This window comes from Microtus ochrogaster, linkage group LG9, assembly GCF_000317375.1.
Source record: "Microtus ochrogaster isolate Prairie Vole_2 linkage group LG9, MicOch1.0, whole genome shotgun sequence".
NCBI classification, from domain to species: domain Eukaryota; kingdom Metazoa; phylum Chordata; class Mammalia; order Rodentia; family Cricetidae; genus Microtus; species Microtus ochrogaster.
In genome coordinates, this window is record NC_022034.1 from 26,336,139 (window position 1) to 26,344,428 (window position 8,290).

The following is an 8,290-nucleotide window of genomic DNA, read 5'->3' on the forward strand; positions in this document are numbered from 1 at the left end:
TATGTCCTGTGTAGTTGTATATATGTCCTATGTAGTACGTATGTCCTGTGTAGTTGTATATGTGTCCCGTGTAGTTGTATATGTGTCCTGTATACTATGTATGTCTTGTGTTTTCCTTTTACTAGTTAACGCTCTGTCTGCCTCCATTCACTCCCCTGCTAGGTGAATAAAAGGAGTAAAGAGAAGGTAGATGAGTAGGCTCGGGTCAGTGGCTGGAGTGCTTGTTTTACAAACATGAAGATCTGAGTTCAGATCCCAAGCTCCCATGTAAAAAGTCAGGCATGTCTACCTAAGCCTGGAACCCCCAGCATTGGGGGACAGAGGTACTGCGTGACCAAAACAAAGAGCTTCGGGTTCAGAGAAAGACAGTGTCTCAGGCAATAGGGAGAGAGCAATCTAGGGAGTAGCCTACGTTCTTGGGCCTCTGCACACTCCTGCGATGCAGAGTACATACACTGTTACAGAGTACCTGAAAAGAAAACTCCCAGCCGGGCAGTGGTGGCGCACACCTTTAATCCCAGCACTCAGGAGGCAGAGGCAGGAGGATCTCTGTGAGTTCGAGACCAGCCTGGTCTACAAGAGCTAGTTCCAGGACAGGCTCCAAATACTACAGAGAAACCCTGTCTCGAAAAACCAAAAAAAAAACCCAACAAAACAAAACACCTCCTGAGAGGCCCGAATAAGTTGAATGTAGTCTTTATTAATGGAGTCTTTATCAGCCACTGGAGAGACTGTCCCGAGCAGATTAGCAGGAAGCAGCCTCAGCCACTGGAGAGACTGTCCCGAGCAGATTAGCAGGAAGCAGCCTCAGCCACTGGAGAGACTGGCCCTAGCAGATTAGCAGGAAGAGGCCTCAACCTCCAGTTGGTTTGAGGTTTTGAGGGCAAACAAGGCAATTGTGACATGTACCGAAAGGAGCTCCGGAGACATGAGAGTCAAGTGGTCAGGCACCTAGCCTGTAGCTCAGGGACACAACTGCATAGGAATTTAGGGCTGGTCCAGAGACCGGTTTTATCCAAGATAGTTTTAGCACTTAGAGTATTCTTAGGAATACGAATACGTTCATGAGCTAGCATAACTGTACTTCACTAATTCACTACAAAACCACATATACCGCACGCACAAAGGGAGGACTTGTTAGAGTATTGTCCAGGCCAACAGCCTGTAATCATGTCCTAGACTCACGTCCCTTTTAATAAGAAATATGTAACATAGCTAAGCAGTGGTGGTGCACACCTTTAATCCCAGCACTTGAGAGGGAGGGGCAGGCAGATCTCTGTGAGTTCCAGACCAGCTTGGTCTACAAAGTGAGTTCCAGGACAGCCAAGACTGTTACACAAAGAAATCTTGTCTCAAAAAATCAAAAATAAACAAACAAATAAATTTGTAACAGGCACACCTTTGTTCAAAATCATGGCGTCTTTAGTCTCCAGGACAACTGGAAGCAGAGCGAAGCGTAGAATGGTGGCCTTCTTTTAAGTGCGTCTACTTCTTCTACTTCGCTTTACACAGACTGCTTGATAATCCCACTGGGCGTGTCTGTCCACCTAAATTTCATACTCCTGGAGGTCATAGCTATAGGGCTAAGTCACTGCCTTTCAACTGTCCCCTTGAGTCCTGATTCCAGTAACAAGAGGACAAAGCACCCTCCTCATCCCCAACCCCCTCATCCTGAGCTGATAATTACACTGTTTATGATGGTGCGGCTATCATCTGGGGCAGATTATTATAGGAACCAGACTGGCCTCTTGGGAGGTAACAGCCCAGGGCAGTAATTTATGGAACTGTCTTGCAGTGTAGAAAGAAAAACAGTCATGAGTCATTTAAGAAAACTTTTCCATATAGGGCCCAGTCTGTACATGTTAGCATGCCCAGAAAAACTGACCCCTGCCCAGAAAAACTGACATTCCCCCCAATCTAAGCTAGCCGTATACCAAAACCATTAGTATGCCCTTAAATCCCACAGACTTCTAGAAGGCCCTTAGAAACCTTTACTAGGCATTAGATACCATTTTCCTGGAAATCTGTGGCTCCTCACAGACCTGAAATGAACTAAACAGTGTGAAGTCCAGCATCCGCACCTTCATGTTGTGTCTGTCCCCTTTATTTTGGGTCAGTCACCAGCTTAACTCTGCACATACTCATTAATCACACACGAGGTATGGCCAAAACAAGTTGCTGCTTAACCTACTTCATCCTGCTTTCAGGCCGAAGACCCAAAGAACAGCCTTTCCGCTGTCTGCTTTTGTGATCTCTCACCCCAGATCCCCAAGGATACATGAAGGTCTTCGTTCTGTGTTCTGACCCTGCAGTCTCGTTTGAGTCCGGGGCAGCAGAGCCTCTCCCAGATAGATGGCCCTATGTTAACATCATCCCCCAGCAAAAGCAGTCCTCTCCAGGAACTGATTGTCCCCCAAGAGTAAGGACCTGAGGCCATCTTAGAGACCCAGAACTAAGCTGGTGGGCAGTCAGTTTGTGTACCTCTTTCCCTTCTGATGGCTAAAGAAACTCCATTTTTCAGGGTGTGGGCAGCACACACCTTTGATCCCAGCACTCAGAAGGCAGAGGCAGGTGGATCTCTGTGAGTTCGAGGCCAGCCTGGTCTACAGAGTGAGTTCTAGGGCATTCAAGGCTACATGAGGAAATCCTGTGTCGAAAAAACCAGAAGAGAAGGGAGGGAGGGAGGAAGGGAAGAAAGGAAGAAAGAAAGAAAGCTCCATTTTATGCCACGCATCTATCTTGGTACCCACCAGCCATTTGTCTGACTCCAGGCCCCGAACCCCCACCAGAATGTACAGCCATGACTATCTGCTTCTTATGATCTGACTAACTGTGTTTTGGCTTCTGTTAACTTGCTTACACAGGTTCCCAACAGTCGTTTTGAGTTGCCTTACTTAACCTTTTAACTTGGCAGACCCGCACAGTTCTTGCTTGCACGGATACTGAAGGTCTTCATGCTGTTTGCCGTCAGCGGCTAATCAATAAATCTTTTAATTATGGTTGGATTGAGTCTACCGTCTTTTCCCCAGGGGTCACACATTCCCTAACACCCTCTGGCCTGATTCATTTTCTAAACCTAAAGTTCATGTCGTGACTGTTTCCTAAGGATGGACTTGAGTTTCTTTACCCGTTTCTATTCCCACTGTGTCCATATATTTTCATATTTCCTCTCTCTCTGCCTTTCACCGTTATCCGTCTCTTCCACTAGCCTGTTGGTCTCCTTGGACCTGGACTTGAAAATTTGAATGGTTGTCCTAGAGCAGTCCACTGGTCAACCGAGACCTGCCGGAGACAAGATTATTTGTTTACTCATGGACAACCCAGAACTTGACCTTCAACACAGCAGGCTCTGAGGTGAATGCCAGAACACGTGTTTACCGGGTCTCAAGGGTGTGCTCTGGACTAGTGGACTGCAGCAGGCGAACCCTAGGGGAGAGCCCTTTGGTGGGGGTAGTTCTCTGTTGCTGTTGGTCACGTGTTTACCTCCTGAAGCTAGAGAGGAATGTCCTATCTGGTTCTTCTTGTTAGTTTCTGATTTTTATTGAGACTCCTATATTTGGAGTCACTGTCATTATGGCTTTCTTTAATTGTGGAAGCTTATGATAATAGTGGCTGGGAAGTCTTTGATAAATCCAGTTTCTGGGTCTCTGCATAGCTAATGGGCATATGTCTCATAGCTGTGAAAATTAAAACAAAAATCACAATGAAAACAGTTTCAGAGGCTGCGAGTGTGGCTAAATGGCCAAGCACTTGCCCAGCATGCACAAGGCCCTGGGTTCAATCCCATCACCAGGAAACAGCTACCCTGGAGTGTGGAGTTTGGTCATTTCCACCCTCAGCCTCTTGAGAAGCACTAGGGAGATACCCAGTGCCCAGAGGGGTGAGAAGCCATTCAATCAGGCTTTATTAATATTTTTATTCATATTTCTATTTCCCCTTTGTATTTCTTTTTTTATTTTCTTAAACACACATTGTGGCATGTGGAGGGGGAGTCGATGGACACACGCACCTGCAGGTAAGGGTCAGAGAACAGCTTTGGGAACCATCCCGAGAACTATGCTCACCACCTTAGTGACAGGGCTTCTTTTTGGCTGGAAGCTTACCGATTAAGATAGACTAGGTAGCCAACAAGCCCCAGAGATCCTCCTGTTTCTGGAATTACAAGAACTGGCCATCAGACCTAACATTTCTGAATGAGCCTTGGAGGAGGGGAGGTATCAAGGGGGCGGGGGCAAGCTGAGCCATCTCCCCAGCCCCTTTTTCGTTTATATTATTTTTTTGTTAGTGCAAAGAAACAGGCTTTGTTGTGATGCTTTCACTCATACGATGCTCTGTTCCCGCTCACTTAGCACTGCTCTCACCTTCGTCTTTTGTTTCTGTGATGTGTGTATTCCACTGCCCTCTCTTCTCCTTTTCCCTTTGGGCCATTTCTTCCTTTCTCAAAAGCTTCTTTCTATTTTTATGGCCCCTGTCTACACACACGCGTGCACACACACACATGTGCACACACATGCACACACATGCACACACACGTGCACACACACATGCACACACACACATGTACACACACGCATGCACACACACGCATGCACACACACACGTGCACACACACACATGCACACACACACATGCGCACACACACACATGCACACACACACATGCACACACACGCACACACATGGACACTCACACACGCATACATGTGTGCACACACACGTGCGCACACGTGCACGCACACACACTTAAATCTCCATTCTGTATATAAAAGAGAGCATGCATATTTGTCTTTCTGAATCTGGCTTATTTCACTTAACAACTATCTCCAGTTCCATCGATTTTATTGTGAAGGTCATCATTTCCGTTTTCTTATTATGGCTGAATAAGATTCCATTGTTCATATACACTACACTTTATTTATCCATTCATCTGTTGAGGGACATCGAAGCTGCTTACATGTCTTGGCTGGTATGCACAGTGTAGCAGTAAGCATAAATGTGCAAGTATTTCTGTAGTGTGGTGACCTAGAATCTTTAGGGTTCATCTCCAGGAGTGGGATAGCTGGACCTCTGGGTAGTTCTATTGGTTTAATTTCCATATTGTCTGACACGTGCACAGCAGCGTACAAGTTACCCCCTGTCCCCAAATCCACACGGGCGTTTGTTGATGGTAGCCACTCTGCCTGGGATGGGATGGAATCTCGAAACACTTTTAATTTGGATGTGCGTAATAGCTGAACATGATGAATACACTTTTAAAATATGTATTGACCATTTGTATTTCTTTGAGAATTGTTTATTCAATCAATTAGCTCACGTATCAATTGGATGGTTCAACTTTCCAATATTTAGCTCTTAGAGTTCTTTATAGATGCTAATGGTGATACCATCAGATGCATGGTTGGCAGGATTTTCTCCGATTCTGCTGGCGTCTCTTCACTGTGTTGATGGTTTTCTTTATAAGTATCACCTGCAAAGTAGCAGGATACAAAAACAATATACAAAATTTGATGCTTTTCTAGATATTGATAATGAATTTATAAAGAACTAAATCGGGGGAAATGATTTCAATAAAATAATAAAATACTTGAGAATAAGCCTAACGAAGGAGATGAAAGACCTCTACAATAAAAGGTCTAAAAGGCAGAAGAAGGAAATTGAACAATACACGAGGAGATGGAGGCACATCCCATGCTCACAGTACTGTGAACACCACCACACTGTTGGAAGCCACCCGCTGATTCAATACAATTCCCACCAAAATCCCAACGGAATTCTTCATGGAGCTAAAAAACTAAAATTAATATACAAAAGCATAAAAGACCTCAACTAGCCAAAGCAATCCCAAGCAGAAGGAACAATACTGGAGCTAGCATGATACCTGATCTTCAACTATACTACAGAACTGAGGAAACAAACAGCATGGGACTGTCAATCAATACAGACACGCCCACAAAGAGAACCGGGGCGCCTGAAACACACACACAGAGCTGCAGCTACTTCAGCAAAGGTGTCAGAACATTCTCTGGGAAAGCCCCTTCCTCAAACCGGACATCCACGTGCGGAAGAATGCAGCTAGATCCCCATCTCTCACCCTCCACAAAAATCTGTTCAAAATGGAGCAAAGACCTCCATGAAGATCTTCAGCTCTTGTACTGTCAGAAGCAGATGTAGGCAAAATGCTTCAAATACACGCATGGGCAAAGGCTTTCTGAAAAGAACAACAGAGTGCTGGAAAAAATCCCAAGAACTGACTAACAGGAGTACAGGACGGGCTTCTGCACAGGCCAGGAAAACATCAGCAGACTGAAGAAAGCCTGTGGGGTAGGAGAAAACGCTCATCTCCATTTGGTACCCAGCTCTTGTCCTTCCCATGTGTGGACTACACTTTTTCTGCCTTCCTCCGGACACTAACTGGGAGTGAGCTGAACCCATGTCTCCTGAATTTCCAATTCCCAAGACCACAGAAAACTCCTTCTGCCAAAATCCCCCAAATTTTGGTGGGAATTGTATTGAATTGACAGGTGGCTTCCAGCATTATGGTGGTATTCACAGTACTGTGAGCATGGGATGTGCGGCCGTCTCCTCGTGTCTTCTTCAATTTCTTCTGTGTTTTAGAGTTTTCATTGTAGGGATCTTTCATCTCTTTAGTTATGTTTATTCCCAAGCCTTTTATTTATTTTTGAAGCTATCTCCCCAGAGTTTGGACAGGAACTCCATATTTAACACCGCCGTGTTTACTAGCACACGCTCCTCCCCGTATCCACAATGTCACAGTAAAGAGCTATGCTCCTGCCAGGAGCCACCTCAACACCCCCTCATGCAGAATCTCTGCCTGAGGACAGGAGCAGACGGGGGAGAGGTTGGCTTCTACGATGAGAACAGACACTAAACCAACCCTGGGTGGCTTGGCTCAAAGCCAGAAAAACTCTGTGACAGGCAGCACCCAAGGGGAGCAAAGGCCCCCAGCTGGCATGTTCTCTTTCTAGCTGACCTTCAGGAGAACACGGTGAGCCTGGACCGTGAACCTGGCAGGCTGGGGGAACACTCTGTACTCTGACTTCATGCTTGAGTGACTGATACATTCATTTCTCAACCAGGAGGCCCAGGAGCATGAGCAGGATCAGGAGTCCTGTCTTAGGCAAGTCTCCACTCTTCTGATTATGCCTCTGTCTGACCCACCCCTAACCTCACCAAACAAATCTGTTTTAAACTGAGGCCTAGCTAGGATTACTTGAGCCCAAAGTTTGAAGCTAAGCACTCTAGCAAGAACTAGTCCAGAAGGAAAGAAAGAAAGAAAGAAAGAAAGAAAGAAAGAAAGAAAGAAAGAAAGAAAAGAGGAAGAAAGAAAGAAGGAAAGAAAGAAAGAGAGAGAGAGAGAGAGAGAGTTGTCAGGCATGAGTGCATATTTGGAGTTCAAGGTCATCCTCAGCTGCAGAGTGAGTTTGAGGTCAGCCTGCGGTAGGTAAGAACCTTTCTTAAGGGGAAAGAAAAATCAATCCCTCCATTTTGTTAGCTCAATAGACACACGTCCCTAGCCATTTAGCGCCAATGCGGAAAAGCTCTGCTAGATGCCACAGGGCTACATTTTGTGCTGTTTAAAAAGATCACAGGACTTACTTGACAGTGGCTGTGCTGGCAGGGTAGCTGAGCTGCCTACGTGTGTGGGTTTGTCTAGGTTTGTCTGGCCGACCTGACGGGCTTCATGTTCCCTCCACGGTGCCAGGGAAGTCGGCACCCAATCAGGGGTCTCCATCTATTTTATCTCCAGGGATTCCTTTGATTGTTCCTTTGTTCTCCAGGACCCACACCCATGTTTAAAATGAAATGCCTTAGTAGGTAATAATTGGCTTGCCCTTCCCCTTTTGTTAACCAGGGCTATTTATAATTACCAACAAAAGCTTCTAATCATCAGAAGACAATCGGAATTCTCATATCGTGTTGAAGTTATTCCAACCCAAACTTAGAACTTGGGCATTAGGCTTTGCTTGGCAGCCTTATCTTTGGTAAGTATACACTTCCCACATGGTGCCTTTGAAATACTGAAAATAATATTAACGTCTTCTCCCTGTCTCTGCATTGCCTTCATTTAGGGCTTGCAAGAGTCAGTTAGGAGTCTTCTACTACAAGATCCCTTAAGATTTCTTGAGGTTTTTGTTTTTTTATTTACTTATTTATTAGAAAGAAAATAAATTTATTTGAACCAAGCAAGGAAATGGCTATAACAGAACTGCTTACTGACTTTCTCATAGGTTTGTCGGTTTGGCTTCCCCTAAACCCTTTCAGTGATACTG